This window comes from Puma concolor, chromosome B4 (assembly GCF_028749965.1).
Source record: "Puma concolor isolate L17-30 chromosome B4, mPumCon1.1.hap2, whole genome shotgun sequence".
In the NCBI taxonomy this organism is placed as follows: Eukaryota; Metazoa; Chordata; class Mammalia; order Carnivora; family Felidae; genus Puma; species Puma concolor.
This window is the reverse complement of record NC_141673.1, coordinates 74,346,808-74,369,100: the sequence shown is the minus strand read 5'-3', so window position 1 is coordinate 74,369,100 and position 22,293 is coordinate 74,346,808. Positions and strand designations below refer to the sequence as shown.

General features: G+C 34.4%; 1 protein-coding gene across 5 annotated transcripts in view; it reads left to right on the top strand.

Moving 5' to 3' along the window:
* CNTN1 (contactin 1) overlaps nucleotides 1-22,293 on the top strand; it is a 368,487-nt gene that overhangs the window by 140,474 nt on the left and 205,720 nt on the right. The window contains exon 3 of one of the 5 annotated variants that reach the window (XM_086713644.1): nucleotides 18,632-18,740. The exons of the other annotated variants lie outside the window; for them this stretch is intronic. The gene's annotated coding sequence lies outside the window, so the exon portion shown is untranslated. The remainder of the gene's footprint in view (nucleotides 1-18,631; nucleotides 18,741-22,293) is intronic. 5 annotated transcript variants of the gene reach the window in all.

The following is a 22,293-nucleotide window of genomic DNA, read 5'->3' as shown; positions in this document are numbered from 1 at the left end:
CTCTCTGCCCCTCCCCTACTTGGGCTCTATCTCTCTCTGTCTCTCAAAAATAATCAAATGTAAAAAAAAATTTAAGATCACTCTGACATCATTTTTGAAGACATTTTTGAGTAGAGCATGGATGCTAGGCAAGAAAAATATTAGAAGGTATTACAGTAACCTTGGAAAGAGATGATAATGGCCTGAACTAGTGATTTTCAAACATTTTTCCTTAAAAATCTCCAAGAGAATATATTAAAACTGTACATCCTCACATATACTTATGAATTGACATACAGATTCATCATAATTTTAAATAGCAGCAAAAAAAGTCATTTTCAGCATATTGCAAGTTTTGACATTTTAAAATAAATCTGTTATATCACTAAAATATATCCATTAAAGTCTGAATAGTATTGAGATTCCATGTTCATTGTTATCCACTTAAAAATATTTGAAATAGCTCTTGCAGAACTTTAAAACATTTTATGTAGTTCTCATTTCTTTTGAACTCATATTTCTATTCCCATGGAAATTTATCCTGTTATTATATTATGTTTTAAAGTATTTAATTCAGTACCCTATCATATTTTTTATTTATATAATTTGATATTTTTCAACTTCTTATAGCTATAAGGTTTAAAGGTTAATTTTTCTTCTAGAATTAATCATCATGGTTTTTATTAATGCATAATTGACCAAAACTATGTAACTGTATTTAAAACTCTGAAAAAGTTGTTAGTGCCAAAAAAAAAAAATACAACTTTATTAGAAATGCAGTGCTAAATGTGACAGATGGGCTTCTTTATTTTAATTGATTCCTCTACTTTTAGAACAATGTTATTTATTGCCAAAATGAGACAGAATTTGGTATTTATTTGGACTTTTCATTTTTATAGATGTGAACTAAAAGATGAAGAATTGAGTTATAATGATGCAATTTAATTATCTGAACTCTTTCTGATTATATGTAAAGAACTACATGATGATCAATTACCAGAATTTATCTTTAGTAATCTATTAATTTTGTGGAAAGCAAAGAGTTGGATTTACAAAATAATTTCTTTAGTGGCCATTCATTTTTTTTCAATAGTAACACTAGTACATCTTAACATTTATCTCAATTGTCCTTTTGTTTGGTGCCCCATAAGATTTACATGCTGGCTCAATGCACATAAAATTGTGGATGGGTAAGAATCATGTTTTTAAACATAATTTATTTATTTATTTATTATTGTAAAATAGGATAATTTATTTATTTATTTATAATTTTACTTATTTATGATTACAAAATAAGAGAACATTTTATTTATTTATTTATTTAATTTATTTATCATTGTAACATAAGAGAAAGGTAACTAAGAGAGGAATGTTTGGAAAATAGAACCTATACCTCTGTTATGGAGGTACCTTCACTTCTTCCTTAAATTTCTTTCTGGGAACACCTTGGAGAGGATTTTTGTACTCTCAAGAGCATGTATGTATACATGAGTTAGAAGACTAGTAACTTAGATTAGGGCAGTAATAGTGGTCATGGAAAAAAGTAGTAAAACAAAACAAATAATGAAAAATATGAGGTGGAAAAAAAATCAATGAATTTTGGTGCTTTATTAGAGTCAATGCATGTGTAAAATTTCTAGAATTTCAGAAGTGGAGTACATTTTAAATATTCTTTTAGAGCATGGAAAAGAATTGACCAGAGAAACAGAATGATTTGTCTGATAACTGGAGATAAGGTCACTGACCTACAAACTGTGCATTTTTTTTTTTTTTTTTTTTTTGCAGTCATTAGTTACCAGTGTGAAGGTATAGAGAAGGCATAGGTTGAAGGCTTTTAATTTTAATTTCAGAAAGATGGTTTTGAGAAGCCTGGGTGGCTCAGTCAGATAAACATCAGACTCTTGATTTCAGCTCGGGTCGTGATTTCATGGTTCCTGAATTTGAACCCTGCATCAGGCTCTGCTGACAGAAGAGAGCCTGCTTAGGATTCTCTATCTCCCTTCTCTCTGCCCCTCCCCTGTTCACTCCCTATTTCTCTCTCTCTCAAAAATTAATAAATTAACCTTTAAAAAAAAGAAAGTTGGTTTTGAGGGATATGGATGGATTGAATTATTAACAATGGAGTTGACAAGCTTTTTTCTCTTTGTGTTGTGGAGATTTATGCCACCGGAAACACCCCACAGAAAGGAGTCAACCAATTACAAAGAGGAAGAAACGGCTGCCTTGGGAGGGTCTTGCCATAATGGAACAGAATTGTACATAATAGTAGCAATAATAGTTTTATTTACGGAGAAGGGTTAATCTTACCTGGAGCTCTTTTCCTCCATTAGCTTCTTCTTAATAAAGTAGGCATTTGACACTGTTAGGGATGTTTTTTTACTTTCGTTTACACATTAGGTAATTGAAGCTCACAGAGCTGAAGTCTCATGTGCAAAGCTGAGAAGGGGTCAAATCTGAATTGTAAGCCAGGTTTGTGTTCCTTATACTACACCAACAATATACCAAAAGGCCTTGCAGGAGGTTTTCTCTGATCACCCTTAGACGGTTTTACATTTATTCACTTAATTACTTAGTGAGCAGGCCTACTAGAAATTAAGGAAATAGTGAGAATGAGGAACAGTACTTGGCTCGTGGATCCTACATTCAGGAGAAAGAAGTAGATGATAAATGGAAAACACAGCCTAAGAGGATGCTAAGAAGACAAAGAACATGATGCTGAGTAAGAGAATAACTGGATGTGAAGAAGGTCTCTCAGGAACAGAAAGTGCAAAGATTTTCAAATGAAAGTAAGCTAAATATTTTCAAGAAGCAGTAGGAAGGTCATTGTAGCTGGAGTAGCAGTCAGTAGAAAGAGTGTAATAAAGGATGTGATTAGAGAGCTGGGCAAGAGCTGTACCATATATGGTCTTAGTGATCCTGTAAGGACTTTGGATTTTATTGATTATTTTTTTTCCTAAAGCCATTGGAAGGTTTTAAACTAAATAGTGATATGTTCCTGAATGAAACATGGGCAAGTAAGAGTGAAGGATGGAGAGCTTCAGAAAGGATGGAGAGAGCTAATGATTTAAGGTGTGTTTTGGAGGTAGAGTTGACAGGACATTCCTGGAGTATTAAATATGAAAGGTGAGGATAAGAAATGAGTCAAGGATAATTTGCAGATGTCTGGTTTGAGTAACTGTATAGATGATGGTGCCATTCAGTGACTGAAAGATGTGGTGGGTGTGAGGGTGGGGAATCCAGAGTGGTTTTCTTTTTTTTTTTTTTTTTTCAACGTTTTTATTTATTTTTGGGACAGAGAGAGACAGAGCATGAACGGGCGAGGGGCAGAGAGAGAGGGAGACACAGAATCGGAAACAGGCTCCAGGCTCTGAGCCATCAGCCCAGAGCCCAACGCGGGGCTCGAACTCACGGACCGTGAGATCGTGACCTGGTTGAAGTCAGACGCTTAACCGACTGCGCCACCCAGGCGCCCCCAGAGTGGTTTTCTATCTAGGTTAATCTGAGGTTTTTGTGAGACACCAGAAGGTAAGTCAAATAAACAACAAATATTGTGGTGAAGACTTAGTTATCCACCAAAATATTTCTTCTCTTTGTTGGCCATACACCTACATTACACTACATTCCTCAGCTTCCTTCAAGTGTGAAATGTACCTATGATTTTCCCAGTTGAAAGTGAGCAGAGTAGATGTGCACAGCTTCCAGGCCTGGCCTATTAAAAAACATCAAAAAACAAAAAACAACAAAACAAAACAAAACAAAAAACTCCTTTATGCTCTTACTTATTCTGCCAGCTGGAAACTGATGATCACCAAATACTGGAGAAGGCAAGTTCTCAAGATAGAAGATTCCTGTGTAGAGGAGAACTCTGCTCTATTGACCTAAACATCTAACCAGGACTGTTATAAGAGGGGGAAAAAGTCTTTATTATGCTGACCTTTTTTTTAATGTTTATTTTGAGAGACAGAGAAAACAAGCAGGGGAGGGGCAGGGAGAGCGGAAGAGAGAGAATCTCAAGCAGGATCCATGCTGTCAGTGCAGAGCCTGACACGGAGCTTGATCCCAGGAGTCATGAGATGATGACCTGAACCAAAACCAAGAGTTGGATGCTCAACTGAGTCCTTATGTTGAGCTTTTCAAAGAAAAGAATAGAGGTGATGAAATGGGAAAGTAGTTTAGCTTCTCTGAAAAGGATAAAATAAAAGAATACACAAACAGAGGAATTTACTGTTGAACCTTGAACAATGTGGAGGTTAGGGTACTGACCCCTCTGACTATGAAAGCCATGTATAACACACACACACACACATATTCTATTCCTTTAATGGTAACATCGTACATAATCAGAGTGCATTTGTTTATAACTAATATTAACACAGTATTACTGACTTTATTCAGAGGTCACCAATTTACCCACACATGTCCCTTTTCTCTTCCAGGATCCAATGCAAGATACTACACTGCATTTAGTGATCTTGTTTGCTTAGTCTCATATATTTTGGATATTAATGCCTGATCAGTTATATCATTTGCAAGTATCTTCTCCCATTCAGGAGGTTGCCTTTTCATTTTGTAATGGTTTCCAAGGTTTAAAAAATATGTTTACAGCAATGATACAACTATACAATACAATATACACTAAATATAGTGTAAATATACACTAAAATTAGATTCTTTCAAAATATATATACATATTTCAGTAAGAGTTTAGATACCAACTACTAATATGCAATGGGCTATATAAGTTTTTCTAAATTATTTTATGGAATTCATAGACAAAAACTTTGAATACCACTGAAATGAAGTACTTATACCCAGGAACAGAGGTTTAGGGAAGATGCTATTAAATCTAGATGCTGGATAACATAGGATATGGTATAATTGTGGTGGTAGTTTTACAGACAAAAATTAATGATTAATCTATATAATTTTTCCAAAGAATTGAGTAACTATAAGTATTCCAAAGGTGTGACCCATTTTAAGAGACTTTTACAGCTGTGGAAAATAATGGAGGGAGTGGAGACATGCTACTTCTTTTAGCAGAAAATTTGATAAATTTGTTTTTATTACATTGTGGCTTGGAGCAGTTTCCTCATGGAGGAGATGCCATGTGAGTCCTTAAGGAAAGTTAATGGGAGGCAGGCCTGGGACTAGAAACATTTCTATGATGTTTAAGTCATTCACAGGTAATTAATGACCTGAAAGCAGGTGGGGTCTCAAAAGTAGGCAGAACTGTGGTCTTACTACAATGAAGATACAAAGTTGCTTACTGTAGAAAACTGAAGTCTGAACTCTTCAGCCTTAAAGCAAAATAGTATAAAATTAATGAATTAAATTATTCCAAGTGGGTAAATCTCATGAATTTGTATAAAAAATAGTCCCAAGAATGTCAATCACTATTGAATTTCAGATACAAAAGTCTGAGCTCTGCAGATAAAGCTCTTACAGTTCCTGAGATAACACATAACTATAAACCATCTAGCCAGGCTCACAGCTCCATGGATCAAACTAACAGGTCCTTTGAGGGTTTTTTTTTTTCTCCATTTTGTTTTCGTGTCTTTTGTGGTGGCAATGGATATTACTTTTTTCTGTTCTGCAAGCAAAACACTGCAAATTTGGTGTCTTAAATCTGATTATCTCAGTTTCTGTGAGTCAGGAGTATGGGCACAGCTCAGCTACGGTCTTTGGTTCAGAGTCTCATTAGGCTGCAGTCAAGTTCATCTGGCCCTGTTTCTTTCTGGAGCTGTGATTCTCTTCTGATTGTTGGCAAAACTCAGTTCCATGCCATTATAGGAAGAAGGTCCCCATTTTCTTGCTTACTGTTAGCTCCTCGAGGCCGCTGGCCCTTTCGTAGGACCTTTCAACCTCAAAGGCTTAACTTATTCACGTCACATCTGTGGCTTTGCCATTTGGAATGCGTAGCCTCCCAAGCCACTGTGTTAGGAAGAGATGGCTGGAGAATTTTAAGGGCTAGTCTTAGAAAAATGCCTTCCGCCATTTTTGTCCACATGCCATGGTCTACGAGCAGTCATAAGGGTCCAACCTTATAAATGCAGAACAGAAGAATAGCACTTGCAGTCTCTGCCAATCATTAAAGCATTTTATAATAATGAAATCAATATGAATCTACTATTTTTCCAAAGCCTCCTTTCATATCCTGGAACTGCCAAACAATGCTGGCTTTCTGATCTATTCGTTTATTAATGCTTTTATTCAAATAATATTTATTCAATGCATGTGATATGCTTAGAACAGTAGAAACACTTAGAAAACAAAGACATATTGGACACAGAATTATGGATAATGAGAAGGCAGTGTGCTCTGTATGTTATTACCAAAATGCTAGAGGGATACAAGGAGGGACAGTGTTTAACTCTGCCTTGGGCAGTCAGAGAAGTTCAGATTTTAATTTTCAGAGTCAAAGAGAATGACACATGAATCTTGTTTTGCTAGGTAGAGAAGGGATAATGGCCTTCCAGACTAAAAAGAATTGGAACATAGTCAGATTTAAAAATAAAAAATCAAGTTAAATTTTAGTTATTCCTAAATGGATCAATTTTTTGACTGTGCAGTATAAATTACCTATACCTAATAGCAGCCATATGTCTAATTATAATTACCCTGTAAGCCTTAAGCGAATTTCCCTAGTCACCTTGATTAGAGCATATGGAAATATATGTTTTAAAAGGATCAGTAGTTAGTAGGATAGTATCTAAGATCAGTATGCTCGGAATTAATTTTCTTCTAATGTATGTATATGATTGCTCTTTGTTACATATTTAAAAATATAAAATGTATGAATGCTCGTTCCCATATGTAAAGGGGAGACAACTAGAGCTGGGCTTTCTGGATTCACTTATTTATTTATTATAATGTATTTTTCTGTGTGTGATATCTTTGGTGGTACTTTCATGTTTGCTTCAGTACGGATGAAAAAACATTTGGATTACATCTTAACTTTGGACATTACTGTGGGACTGCTTGTAATTTGTGATTTTGCCTTTATTAAAAACTACCGGAAACAGTATTTGCTTTGAGAAGTTAAAAGTTTCATTGATAAGTCACAACTTACTAAGATTTTTTACATCCTTTTTTTTTTTTCTTGCATTGATGGCTCCTGTTTCTTTTGTTTTCATGTCTCATGTAATTCCTTTCTCATAGTGTATAAGATCTTTATCTCAATAAATCAAAGTAATCATCCCCATGGAAATCTCTTAGTTATTAGAACTAAGTTGCCACTTGAATGCTAAGTTTTTTTTTTTTTATATATAGAAGCCATTAAGATTTTAATTGGGACAGAAATTTGTCATTTGTAATTAATGTTTCAAAATGAAGCTTATGATCTAGTTTATCAAACAGGATTAAGAGTATCTACTTCCATTATTTTTGTCCTTTGAAAGAATATTAGAAGTTATATAGCCCAATTTCCTCTCAGAGTAATGTCTTGCCAAGAGATTCTTGATTATGCACAAGTGCTTACTGAAATAAATGTTTTTAAATCTTTATTATTGCAAGGCTACAGGCTGTAGCAACTATCACTGACATGTTGAACCATGAAAATATCAGTCAGAAAATTATATTTCTGTTGTGCAAGGTGTGTAAGTTATATATGGAAAAGTTAAGATATCTTTTTAAAACCTTTCCTTTTCCCTTGTAAGTGTGATAGTCTATCTGCTACAGACTGACTGTTTATTTGCCTCAAAATTTATGTTAAAATCTAATAACTAATGTGATGGTATTTGGAGGTGGGGCTTTTGGTGAGTGATTAGGTCTTGTTGATGGAGTACTCACAAATGGGGTTAATGCCCTTATAAAAGTGTCCCCAGAAAATTACCTTCACCTTTTTCCCATGTGAGGACACATTAAAAAGACTACCATCTATGAAACAGGAGATGGTCCTTCACCAAACACCAAATCTGCCAGTGTCTTGATATAGGACTTTTGAGCCTTCAGAATGATGAGAAGTACATCTCTGTTGTTTTAAAGTTAACTAGTCTATGATATTCTTTAACAGCAGCTCAAATAGACTAAGATACCATCCGTCTCTAAGTATTTTCAAATAATTCAGCTATTCCAATATTTTCTATGCTTTGCCTCATAAATATGCCAGTATACATGGAGATATTTCCACATATCAGTCAATCAAGATAGAATATGTGCAACATTTCTAATCATCCCTAACTCAGACTAGTTTCTTAAAATTAGGAAGGACAGATCAATATTGAGAATTCTGTAATTCAATTTATGCAATTTGTAGGTCTGAGAGTATTCAAGTAGCCAAAAATTGACCTGCATTAAAAAAATTGGTGACTTAAATCTAATTTCTAAAATATATCAGGGTATAATTCAGAGAGAATGCAAATGTGTAAGTGAAAACCGGAAAATGTGAGGATCGTGTAACCAACTACATGGAACATGTCATTACTTTAGGTAGAAATTTTTCAATTTATTAAATTAAGAAATGTCCATGAAATTATAAGTATATTCCTATATTTTTATGGGTAAGAAGTTTAGATTTTTCTCTGATTTGTATCGTTACATGCTGCTAGATTAGTTTTTTTTGTTTGTTTGTTACCCCTTCCATCTATGGCATTAACATCTTCTGAAGGATCCTGCCCTCTTTCTTGTTCATTTGCTGTAAGGCTTAAGTAAGTTAATTACGTAGAACGCTTGAATCATAGTGAATGTTTATTATTATTAATAGTGTTCAAAAATATATTAAGTGAATTATAATTTATCTAAATTGGATTATGCCATTGGCTGTTTAGTAACATCCGATTTATTGGTCCTATTAACTTATTCTTCAAATACCTTTGTATAAAGCACTATGCTAGGTAGTAGGGCTCTACCCATATGAATATAGCCATATCTGACCTAAAAAAGTTTATAAGTCATGGCAAAACAAAACGGTAGTTATTTATTTAACAGAGTTTTTGTTTTAGGTTACTGTGTCTCCCGTATGTCTTCAGCTATGTTCCAGTTTCACATTTACTGGGCCATTTTAGTTAAGTAATTTTCTCCTGAAAACCTCTGTTCAAAGGTTAAGATGCCAAATGTAAATAACAATTATTGAAGCCATCATGATCTCTTATCACAAGAGCACAGATGAGTTCATTATACTAGCCAGCATCCCCACAGAGTTCTGAAGAATGGAACATAAATCATTATACTTTCATTAGAAATGAGTATAGAGGGAAGAGAAAAGCAGTGACATAAAATCTTTAGCAATATGAAGAAAAATTTAAGCCCCCCTTGTATGATAAAATTTTTACTTTCATATAATTTACAGTAAAATTGGTACTCCTGTTGACTCTTGGATCTATTGCAATTATCTCTGGTATCCTCATGGTCCACATTCTATAGGTCGGGACTCACTGTGCAGTTGGACAGTACTGAGAGATGGGAGCAGATATTCAGGTTGAGTGGGCATCTACCTATAAGACTATGAATCAAAAACCCAGAATGCCTGAGGTACATTAGCCATAACAATTTCTATAAAAGCCACAAAAGGGTAGTATAAAGATGCCCAAAACAAACACTGACCTCTGCAGTAGCATCTCTCTATTCCTTATTTCCCATCCCTACCAGCCCTGCACTTCTGCTCCAACCTGTTGGAAATACTTTCACTTCCTTAAAAACTGTGCACTTTGCTTCTCTTGATGCCTTTGCAAATGCTCCTGTTTAATTTTTATGTGGCTGCTGATCCTGCTGCTGCATTTCACTCCTCGTAGTCGACACGTGTTGCTGATTGTTGCCACTTACTTGGCCGTACAACTTGTCAATACAACTTGTCCATAGTGGATTATAGATCCCATGTGGATTGAGATCAACTGTGTTATATTTTGTCAGCAGCTGGAATCTCATGAGTCCCCATTATTAGTTGTATTTTGGAATGCTTAAGAAAAAGTTGTCAAATGAATAAAACTCAGCTTTGTTTGAGTTATGGATCTTGAGGCTACTTGTTATTTAAAGATTTTTAACACTACCATATCATAATTCACTTTAGATTCGTCCTAAAAATATTAAGGTCCATATTTACATAAAAATTGGAAAAACTTTCAGATTAAATTTATGATTCTGGATAATTTTGAATAAGATGTCACATTTTATGGGTATTCATATAATTATAACTTAAGTGACATTCTATGAGATCTGATCCTGGGACATTTAAATACATATTTAAATATTAAAAAAATCTAAATAACAGGATACTAAAATTTATCACTTCATTCCTTTTGCATATACAACATTATTATAATCAATCAGAATGAACTATAGAAATATATTTCTAGAAAATATTTTACATATAGTTTCTCAATTAGTGATGTTTACTATTATGCTAAAACTATTGAAAAATCTATATACTGGCTTTTCATTTCATATTGCTATCATAGTTTTCAAACTAAATACAGATGAACTACCACTGATTATTTTGTTTCTTAGGGAAGATATTGGAATGGAAAGGACATTATTTTGAACTGCAAATACAAATATACTTTGAAGACAATGGTTATTTTTTCTCATATAAAATTCTCATATTTCACTGTAATTATTCAAGGAACGAAGCAAAAAGAAATTAACAAAAAATGGCAAAATTATGGAAAGAAGGAAGTACACAAGGAAGAATCCACTAATTATAGCAAAAATGTTTACACTTTGTCTAAAATGCTACTTTACTGAAGATTTTTTAATTCTTGGAGCAAAATATAGTGTGATATGTACATTAAATTATTTTCAGCCTAAAGGAATTTGGAATTACTTTAAGTTCTTAAGGTTGACACTCCAGTCATCAAATTTCTTTTGACTTGCATTTCTGATGTAAGGTACTTATGAATTCACAATCAGACAGATCATAGATGGTAATTCTCAAGCTAATATTTCTAAGTTCTGAGCATCATTTTTGAAGGGAACTAATAAATCAATTTTTAGTCAGTATGTATTGAGTACATACTATGATGGATGCTATAGTAGGGATACATATGAGTAACGGGATGCCAGAAATTTGTGAAACAATTCCTGATACAAGGAAGCTTGTTATCTGGTTATATAGATTACACACACACACACACACACACACACACACACACACACACACACGTATAAAGCTTAAAATATCATTGAGTTTGGTCAGATCATAAAGGGTTGGTCTGAGTAGAAAGACTAATGAGAGGGGTGCCTGGGTGCCTCAGCTGATTAAGACTTCAGCTCAGGTCATAATCTCATGGTTTGTGGGTTTGAGCTCCCTTCCTCGGACTCTCTGCTGTCAGCACAGAGCCCAGCTGGGATCCTCTGCCTGCCCCCTCCCTCCCCCTTCTCCTCCCTTACTTGCACATGTACATGCACTTTCTCTCCATCAAAAATAATTAAACATTAAAAAAACAAAAGACTAACGAGAACTATGATGTTCTGGGTTTAAGGATATTTTCATGTTAGGTTGCACAGAACTAGCAAACAAGAAGCTAAGTGTACAAGTGAGTAAGTAGATGTACAACCACTTGGTGAGGCACACCTAAATTTGTGGTCCATCTCTCAGGAGGAGAGAGTCAAAGGAGGATCCTGCTAGGCCACAAAGCAAAAAGCAAGGTCTCAGAATCACTTGTACTCTTGACTGACTAATCCCCATTCATATTTCTACCTGCTACCATAAAACACAATTCCTTGCTAGGAGTAGGTGACGTACTAGTGCAAAGACACTAAGGAAGCACTTGGATATGTTAAAGGAAGTAAAAGAAGCTGGAGGATAATGACCCAGGAGAAAGTGTTATGGGATATGCTCTAGGAGTAGATTAGAGCTGAGATAGGTTGAGTCCTATGGGCCTTATAAGATGACTAATTGAGATGAACCCTCATTGTCCTGACTCAAGGGAGGAGAGGAACATGATTGACCTTTTTTTTTTTTTTTTTTTTTTTTAAAGATCACTCTAGCAATGCTGTGGAAAGTAGACTCTAGGGAAGCCAGTTAAGGGGGGATGAGTGGATGAGGATCCTAACAGAGGAAATAGGGCAAAGTATTTAGATTCAGGATATTCTGAAGCTAGATTCTAGAGGACTTGCTAACAGATTAGATATCAAAGGAGAGAAAGAAGTAATCAGTATTTATTTCAATATATTGAAATTTATTTCAGTGTATCAAAATTGAATATGTTATCACTATATTTCAATATATTGAAACATTTTATGTAAAGCTTTAAGGTGATGTTTTGCTTTTGACATCACCAAAACAGAATAGAACCAGTTTGGCGAAAATTATTGAGTTTAATGGAGTGAGTCAGACCGACTTGCATCATTCTAAAATAATTGGAATGTTCATCCATTATTTTTATTTGCCTCAAGGTTGTTGTTGGTGGTGATGATTTCACAGAGACATTTCAGACATTTTTTTGCCATCCAGGAGGAGTAGAAATTCAGACATACAAAAAGTATGGTTTAGTGAGTGATTTCCTGTGTGAAAGGTATTTCTATATTTTACAATATGCATTTATATTTGTTCTTTGTCCATCGCTGATTGCGGCTGGATACTTTTTGAGATGGAATGATGAAAAAATATTTTCAATTTGCTTGGATCCATTTCTTGAAGTTACCTCAGAAATCATCCAGTGTGACTCTTAATTTTACAGGTAGGAAAAAATTGAACTAAAAAAATGAATTGATAAAAGTCTCACAGGTATTTAATCAGTCAGAATTGGATCACAATCTTTTGAAATTCCGGTAGCATCTTGCTGTTGTTATCTTTTGTTTCTTTGTGCTGTCATAATATAGAAAAAATACAATATTTGTTAGTTGCAAATATATTGTAGTTTATGGCTATATCAAGTGTAACAAATCAGTATCAAATAGAAGAACCATTAAATGAATTGGTGTGGATTTCAATAAAGGCTTCCACAATACAATTGGAATGCTGTTTTTATTCTACCTTGTGTATTTTTTATTATGCAGACATCTTGAGAGGTATTAGTAAAATTTATCTGCTATTCATTTGACCTTTAGAAAATAATAATGGTAATTAATAATAATAGTAATAGTTAACGTATACACTAAGCATTTTATATGCAGTGTCTTAATGTGTCCTCATAATAGTCTTACAGATGTGGTTCTATTGTCACTTTTTATTTAAAACATTTTTTTAATGTTTATTTATTTTTGAAGGAGAGAGAGACAGAGTGTGAGTGGGGGGTGGGCAGAGAGAGAGGGAGACACAGAATCTGTAGCAGACTCCAGGCTCTGAGCTGTCAGCACAGAGCCCGACGCGGGGCTCGAACCCACAAACTGAGATCATGACCTGAGCCGAAGTTGGATGCTCAACCGACTGAGCCACTCAGGCACCCCTCTATTGGCACTTTTTAAAAAAAAATTTTTTTTTTTTAACGTTTACTTATTTTTTTGGGACAGAGAGAGACAGAGCATGAACGGGGGAGGGGCAGAGAGAGAGGGAGACACAGAATCAGAAACAGGCTCCAAGCCATCAGCCCAGAGCCCGACGCGGGGCTCGAACTCACGGACCGCGAGATCGTGACCTGGCTGAAGTCGGACGCTTAACCGACTGCGCCACCCAGGCGCCCCTCTATTGGCACTTTTTAACAGAGGCATAAACTTACTCTGAGGGAAGATAAATTGCCAGGTGTCACTTAACACCTCCGTTAGTGTATCCTCTTTATTAAATGCAATTTTGATAGACCTTTCCTTGGTTAAACTTCTCATTATAAGACAAGTATTTTTCTCTACTTCGGTTTGATTTTAAGAACATTTTTCCAATGAAAGCATATAAAACTTAGCAGTTTGCCTTTGCTGCTTCCAACTATTCATACTAAATTTTAGTATTTTAGGTCAAAGGGCATTTATTATTGTATGCATTATGTTAATATCTTTGTGGATTCTAGGATATTTGGCCAAGAATCTTGCTTTAAAAACACAATACAATTTTACAATAGGCCAATGTGTTTTAAAGGCTATGTCTGTACAAAACTAAAACATAAATTTAATCCTCCAGTTTCTTCAACTCTTTTCAATCCTCTACAAATTGTATCCCAGCTTGACACATTTGGGCTAAAACCTGCAATGGTGCCTCATTTCCCCCAAACTAAACACCAACCAATAACTGTCAACCATTGGATATTCACTATGTTCTGTACCTTTGTGTATGTTGCTTCTACTCTTGCCAACCACTCTACTATAGATACAGGAAAATTAGGGTTCAGAGAGATAAACCTGAAACTCAGGTCTGATTTCACTTTCAATTCTTTCTACTAGGAAATGATGATTGCCAGAAATTTCATCTTCCATTTAGTGACTGTCTGCCATGTTCCAGGCACTATATTTGGTCTGTCTGGATTCAAATCCCAGTTCTGCCCCTTTCTAACCATGCTCTTGGGTGCATCACCTAAACTCTCTTAGCCTCAGTTTCTTCTTTTACAAAGTAGGGCAAATGAGATTACTTTATCAGGTTATAAGAAGAAAAAAGTGACTAGGCCATTTAAAGAGTTTAGTACAGAACACAATATATATAGAAAAATAAATTTAGGTTATTATTGTTATTATAAAACACTTCAGATATATATACAAAAGTTAGAAAGATAATAAAAAATCACAGTACTTACAGTGAAATTGAAAAGATAAATGAACACAGTTGGAACACAGATATACCTATCCCTGATTATGTTCACTCCTATCTTCCACAGATGGAGCTATTTTTTAATTTAAATATCCTTCTCATGCCTACTTTCATACATTTACTACATTTACATTTTCTATATATTGCTAAACAATATCTAGAGAAATTTTCAGATTTTTAAATGATGAGGCCAAGTATATATTTTTTGTAACCTGCATTTTATGATAATTATGTTTGCAAAAGTCATTATAATTGATACATAAACTTCTGGCTTTTTAAATTTCACTAAATTTCACGAGTATACAGTATTGTATTTTATGAGTGAAACTGGTTTCTTTCATCCATTCTTTTACTGATGTATATTTAGATGTCTTTACAAATTTTTATAAATTTATATTTATGAATTTTATAAATCATAAAATTATTATTTTATGAATTATAAAATTTTATAAATGTTTACAAATTTCCATTCTATTTTTATAAATTTCTATAGCAATAATATAATGATGAAATTAGTATAAAACACTTTTTTAGTGTTTATTATGTTTCAGACACTGTTCTAAGTGACTTATATAAGTGACTGAATCATTTAGTCCCACAATAATTTATAATAAATACTATTATTGTATATAATGTACAGACAAGGAAACTCAGTCAACTTTGCACAGCTAGTACATGGTGTTGCTAGAAATCAATTTGACAATAAGGCTTAAGAATCAGTTTTCTTAACCACATGTCTCTTGGGGCATACACATGAGAGTAGCTCTAAGACAGGACTCAATCCTGTCTGACCATCTGAATTATCTAGGCACTTAAAAATGATGTATGCTGGGGAACCTGGTTGGCTCATTTTGTTGAGCGTGTGACTCTTGGTTTCAGCTCAGATTGTGAACTCATGGTTTGTGAGTTCAGGCTCCACATTGGGCTCCACACTGACAGCACAGAGCCTGCTTGGGATTCTCTCTTTCTCTCTCTCTCTCAAAATAAAATAAACTTTAAAAGTATTCAAAAAAATGATGTATGTCAAAATTTCCCTCCAGATCAGTTGACTCAAAGTCTCTGTAGATAGGGTCTATACATAAATGTCTTTGAATCTTATTATTTTATTTATTTATTTATTTATTTATTTATTTATTTATTTATTTTAAATATGAAATTTATTGTCAATTGGTTTCCATACAACACCCAGTGCTCATCCCAACAGGTGCCCTCCTGAATACCCATCACCCACCCTCACCTCCCTCCCACCCCCCATCAGCCCTCAGTTTGTTCTCAGTTTTTAAGAGTCTGTTATATTTTGGCTCCCTCCCTCTCTAACCTTTTTTTTTTCCTTCCCCTCCCCCATGATCTTCTGTTAGATTTAGCAGGATCCACATAAGAGTGAAAACATATGGTATCTGTCTTTCTCTGTATGACTTATTTCATTTGCATAACACTCTCCATTTCCATCCATGTTGCTACAAAAGGCCATATTTCATTCTTTCTCATTGCCACGTAGTATTCTGTTGTGTATATAAACTACAATTTCTTTATCCATTCGTCAGTTGATGGACATTTAGGCTCTTATTTTAAATTTAACTTTCATTTTGAGGTAATTGCAAATTGACATGCAGTTGTAGAAAACAATATAGAACGATCTCATTTACCCAATTTCCCCAGTGATAATATCTTGCAAAACCATAGTACAATATCACAACCAGGATTGACATTAATAGAGTCAAGACATTTCCATCACCACAAGGATCCCTCCTATCGCCCCTTTATAGCCACATCCATTTCTCTCCCACCAAATCCCTTCTTAAACCCTGGCAACCATTAATTTATTCTCCATTTCTATAATTTGTCATTTCAAGAATAGTATGTAAATAGATTTATAGTATATGTAAATTTTGGTGATTGACTTTTTTCATTTAGCATAATTCTGTGAAGATTCATCTAATGTGTTGCATGTGTAAATAGTTTCTTCCTTTTTATTACTAGTGGTATTTCATGGTATGAATGTACCAGAGTTTGCTTAACAATTCACCTGTAGAAGGACATCTTGAGTGTTTCCAGGTTTTCTGGTTATTACATATAAAACTGCTGTAAATATTCATTTTTAAGTTTTCGTTTGAACGTGTGTTTGTATTTCTCTAGGACACATGTCCAGGAATGCAATTGCGGGGTCATCTGGTAGTTGCATGTTTAGTTTTTTAACTTCCAAATGGCCCTGATGTATTTTCAGAGCTCCTCATAATTTGAGCATCATGGTGGTAGGGGCTCTACTTAGGAGGACATAGGGTATATATATTTTCAACATTACTAGATTTTGGCAAACTGGCTTACAAAATCAGATGATCATTTGTATTCCTATAAGTGAGTGTGTTGCTCTTTCCTCCCCATCACTTAATACTTTAAAAATCTTTAAATGTTTGCACACTGATGAATGTTTAATGACATTTTATTATGGTTTTATTTTACTTGTCTCTACTTACTAATGAGATTAAGTGTCTTTCTATACATTCATTGACTTTGCAGCTTTCATCTTCTTTAAGTTGCCTGGTCAAAGTCTCTGATCACTTTTCTAAGTATCTTTCTCTTTTGACTTTTTCTTTATTGATTACTATGGCTTTTTTTTCAACATATTCTGGATATGAAAATTTTGGTAGTTATGTGAATTGCAAATCAGTTCCCTTGAGCTCTGGCTTGTTGTTTTACTCTGTTTATGGTAAATTTTGATGAATAGAAGTTTTGTTGTTTTAAATATAGCCAAATTTATAAGCCATTTCCATTTTAATTTGTGCTTTCATTTTTAAAAGAAATTCTTTCCCATTATGAGGTAATAAATATATTTCTATTTTTTTCTGGAAGTTTTGAAGTTTGTGTTACAAATTATTATTTTTAAACAATTTTTAAAAACATTTTATTTATTTTTGAGAGACAGAGCATGAATGGGGGAGGGGTAGAGAGAAAGGGAGACACAGAATCTGAAGCTGGCTCCAGGCTCTGAGCTGTCAGCAGAGAGCCCATGCGGGGCCTGAACCCATCAACCGTGAGATCATGACCTGAGCTAAGTCAGCCGCTTAACTGACTGAGCCATTCAAGATGCCCTACAAACTATTTTCTTTATTAAACTTAGAATTAATGTGAGGGTAGGGTCATCATTGGTTGGATCATCAGGCCTCCAATTGTCACAGCCTCCAATTATTAAATAATTGATCCTTCCCTTACTAGTTTCAGAGATATTTCTTTCATTTATCTGATCTCCATGTATGGTGGATCTGTTTCTGGACTCTCTCTTTTGATCTACTGACTTATTGTTCCACTCCTCATTGTTGTTCCACCCCGCCTTGTTACTACACTTCCTTTTTTATTATAACATAATAAATCATGGATCTGCTGAAGTAAGGACCCCATGTACTTCTTTTATTGTATTGTCTTGACGACTTCTTCTTCTTCTTCTTCTTCTTCTTCTTCTTCTTCTTCTTTTAATTTACATCCAAGTTAATTAGCCTATAGTGCAACAGTGATTTCAGGAGTAGATTATTTAATGCCCTTACCCATTTAGCCCATCCCCCCTCTCACAATCCCTCTAGTAACACTCTGTTTGCTCTCCATATTTAAGAGTCTCTTATGTTTTCCCCCCTCCCTGTTTTTATGTTATTTTTTCTTCCCTTCCTTTGTGTTCATCTGTTTTGTATCTTAATGTCCTCATATGGGTGAAGTTGTATGATATTTGTCTTTCTCTCACTGACTAATTTCTCTTAGCATAATACCCTCTAGTTCCGTCCACGTAGTTGCAAATGGCAAAATTTCTTTTTGATTGCCAAGTAATACTCCATTGTATGTACATACCACACCTTCTTTATCCATTCATCCATCAGTGGACATTTGAGCTCTTTCCATATTTTGGCTGTTGCTGATAGTGCTGCTATAAACATTGGGGTGCATGTGCCCCTTCAAAACAGTATACCTGTATCCCTTGGATGAATACCTAGTAGTGCAATTTCTGGGTCATAGGATAGTTCTATTTTTAATTTTTTGAAAAACCTCCATACTGTTTTCCAGAGTGGCTGCACCAGTTTGCATTCCCACCAGCAGTGCAAAAGAGATCCTCTTTCTCCACCTCGCCAACACCTGTTGTTGCCTGAGTTGTTAATGTTAGCCATTCTGACAGGTATGAGGTGGTATCTAATTATGGTTTTGATTTGTATTTCCCTGATGATGAGTGATGTTGAGAGTTTTTTCATGTGTCATTTGGCCATCTGTATGTCTTCTTTGGAGAAGTGTCTGTTCATGTCTTTTGCCCATTTCTTCACTGGATTATTTGTTTGGAGTGTTGAGTTTGATATGTTTTTTAATAGATTTTGATAGTAACCCTTATCTGATACGTCATTTGCAAATATCTTCTCCCATTCCGTTGGTTGCCTTTTAGTTTTGCTGATTGTTTCCTTCGCTGTGCAGAAGCTTTTTATTTTGATGAGGTCCCAATAGTTCATTTTTGCTTTTGTTTCCCTTGCCTCCGGAGACACGTTGAGTAAGAAGTTGCTGTGGCCAAGATCAAGGAGGTTTTTGCCTGCTTTCTCCTTGAGGATTTTGATGGCTTCCTGTATTACATTTAGGTCTTTCATCCATTTTGAGTTTATTTTTGTGTATGGTGTAAGAAAATGGTCCAGTTTCCTTCTTCTGCATGTCTCTGTCCAGTTTTCCCAGCACCACTTGCTGAAGAGACTGTCTTTATTCCATTGGATATTCTTTCCTGCTTTCACTCTTTGCAGATGACATGATACTCTGTATGGAAAATCCAAAAGATTCCATTAGGAAACGGGTAGGACTGATTCATGAATTCGGTAAAGTTGCAGGATATAAAATCAATGCACAGAAATCAGTTGTATTCCTACACACCAATAATGAAGCAACAGAAAGAGAAATCAAGGAATCAATCCCATTTGCAGTTGCACCAAAAACCATAAAATACCTAGGAATAAATCTAACCAAAAAGGTGAAAAATCTATACACTGAAAACTATAGAAAGCTTGTGAAAGAAACTGAAGAAGACACACACAAAAAAAGGAAATATATTCCGTGTTACTGGATAGGAAGAACAAATATTGTTAAAATGTCGATACTACCTAAAGGAATCTACATATTCAGTGCAATCCCTATCAAAATAACACCAGCATTCCTCACAGAGCTAGAACAAATAATCCTAAAATTTGTATGGAACCAGGAAAGACCCCAAATAGCCAAAGCAATCTTGAAAAAGAAAACCAAAGCAGGAAGCATCACAATCCTGGACTTCAAGCTATACTACAAAGCTGTAATCATCAAGACAGTATGGTACTGGCACAGAAACAGACACTCAGATCAATGGAACAGAAAGGAGAACCCAGAAATGGACCCACACATATATGGTCAACTAATCTTTGACAAAGCAGGAAAGAATATCCAATTGACTATTCTTGACTATCTGCTCTTTAACATGTTTTAAAATCATCTCACTAAATTCCTTACCAAAAACTTTGGGGATTTTGACTAGAATTGAATTGAATTTATAGATTAATTTGGGAGCAGATTGAAATCTTTAATATATTGAGTTTCCTTATTCTTGGACATTTAATAATAGTTCTTCATTTAATTAGCAATTCTTCAAAGTCTTTTAATAAAGTTAGCAATTTTCTTCAGAAAGGTATTATACCACTTTTGTGAAACTTATCCTAAATGTCCAATAGTTCGTTGCTAATGTAGATGTTTTAAAAATCACACTTTAATTGTTTTCTGCTTGTTTATAGGACTACAACTGATTTTTCAGAATTGATTTTATATGAAGAACATTGCTGTGCTATTTGCTTCAATTTGTAATTTGTGTTTTATATTTTCTGTTTAGACAATCATATTGTCTGTGCATAATGGCATTTCTCTTTCCTCCTTCCTAGTCCTTTTATTGTTTTTTTTTTTGACCTTGTGGTACATAGCTCAAGTGTAATGTTGAATAGAAGGAGTAGAGACAGACATCCTGACTTAGTCCTGACTTGTAAGGAAATTATGTTGATTTACCAATACCTCTCCCTTTAATCACACTTGGAGGTAAAAACGTCTCTCTCAGGGTAAAAATACATATTTTTCTTATTCTAATGATGACTTTTATCACCAAACTTTTTTTTTTAATTTTGGGTAGGAATGTTATTTCTAAGACCTTGGCAAACATGAAATAGCCACAGGTTAAATACTGCTAACATGACTTAGTAAAAAGAGAACTTATTGTTTTAGGTTTTCCAGTTTGTAATGCATACTACAAGTTTAGTAGGATTGATGGCACTATGCATCCATTTTACTAGCTTTGTTTTTTGGATATAACATGTGAGAGAGAAAAAAAATCAAATGCTTAAACACTTTTGTAGTCTCTTAGAACCAAATGAAAAAAAGCATATATTTGTAATGATGTGTTCATTGACTTAAAATCAAAATAATAGGAATTTGAAGAAAAATTGGAGAAAAAAATACCCAACAATTTTTAGAGTAACCTGGATATAAAGTTAAGTTTATTTATTTATTTATTTATTTATTTATTTATTTATTTATTTTTAGTTTTTTTTTCAACGTTTATTTATTTTTGGGACAGAGAGAGACAGAGCATGAACGGGGGAGGGGCAGAGAGAGAGGGAGACACAGAATCGGAAACAGGCTCCAGGCTCTGAGCCATCAGCCCAGAGCCCGACGCGGGGCTCGAACTCCCGGACCGCGAGATCGTGACCTGGCTGAAGTCGGACGCCCAACCGACTATGCCACCCAGGCGCCCCTAAAGTTAAGTTTAAACTGTATAGAATGTCATGGAAAAGTTAATTGACTAGCATTGAGTGATGTCAATCCGAGAACAATTTGTCTTCTTTAATAGAAATAGGACTACACCATCACTGTGGCCACGTTTATTTTTGAAAGTTGTCAGGATATCAGAGCCAACAAAAATATAGCATAGTATTTTAGTAAGGGAAATATAACTAAATCATCACAGAAGTAAAAAAAATAATCCATTATACTTATTCAAATATTTTAATATGTTTATTTGTATACAAAAACATTTCCTATTATATCTATGTAATGAGCATATTGTAGTTATCAGATTTTCTTTTTCCCACATGCTGCAAAAAGAGATTTCTCTGCTTCCTTAAGACAGAAATATAACTGTATTTCTGTAGGACACATTATCATTTTCTAAAAACTTTGATAGGTTACTTTTGTGATGATATCATTTTCATGAGTTCGGTATATTTATAAAGGAACTGAAAAGTCCAATATGTTTGCCTCTATGCATTGCTTTCTCTAAAATGTAGCCTAGATAAATTTGAACTATTTGTGTGTAATGTTTCAAAACCTAAAACTCAAGGGTGTTTTCATTTTCTATTGCGATGAATCATTTGGTTTTGAGATGCTCTGAAAAGTGAATTTCACCAAAATAATTGTGGATGTGAGCTTTCTTGTTTTGTGACATTCTTATCTGAACAACTTGCCATATTTTCCCTTCAACAGTTCTCACTGTTGCCAATGTACCATTATACCTAGCTTAACACTTATATTTAATTATCCCACTGTGGACTCAGTGAAGGTCAGGGATATTTAGTTGAGGTTTTCTACATCAACGTTTCAAGTTTATACCTTGAGGGTGTTTTTTTGTTTTGTTTTGTTTTGTTTTGTGTTTTTTTTGCAATTGCTATTGTGCATTTAGTCACTGT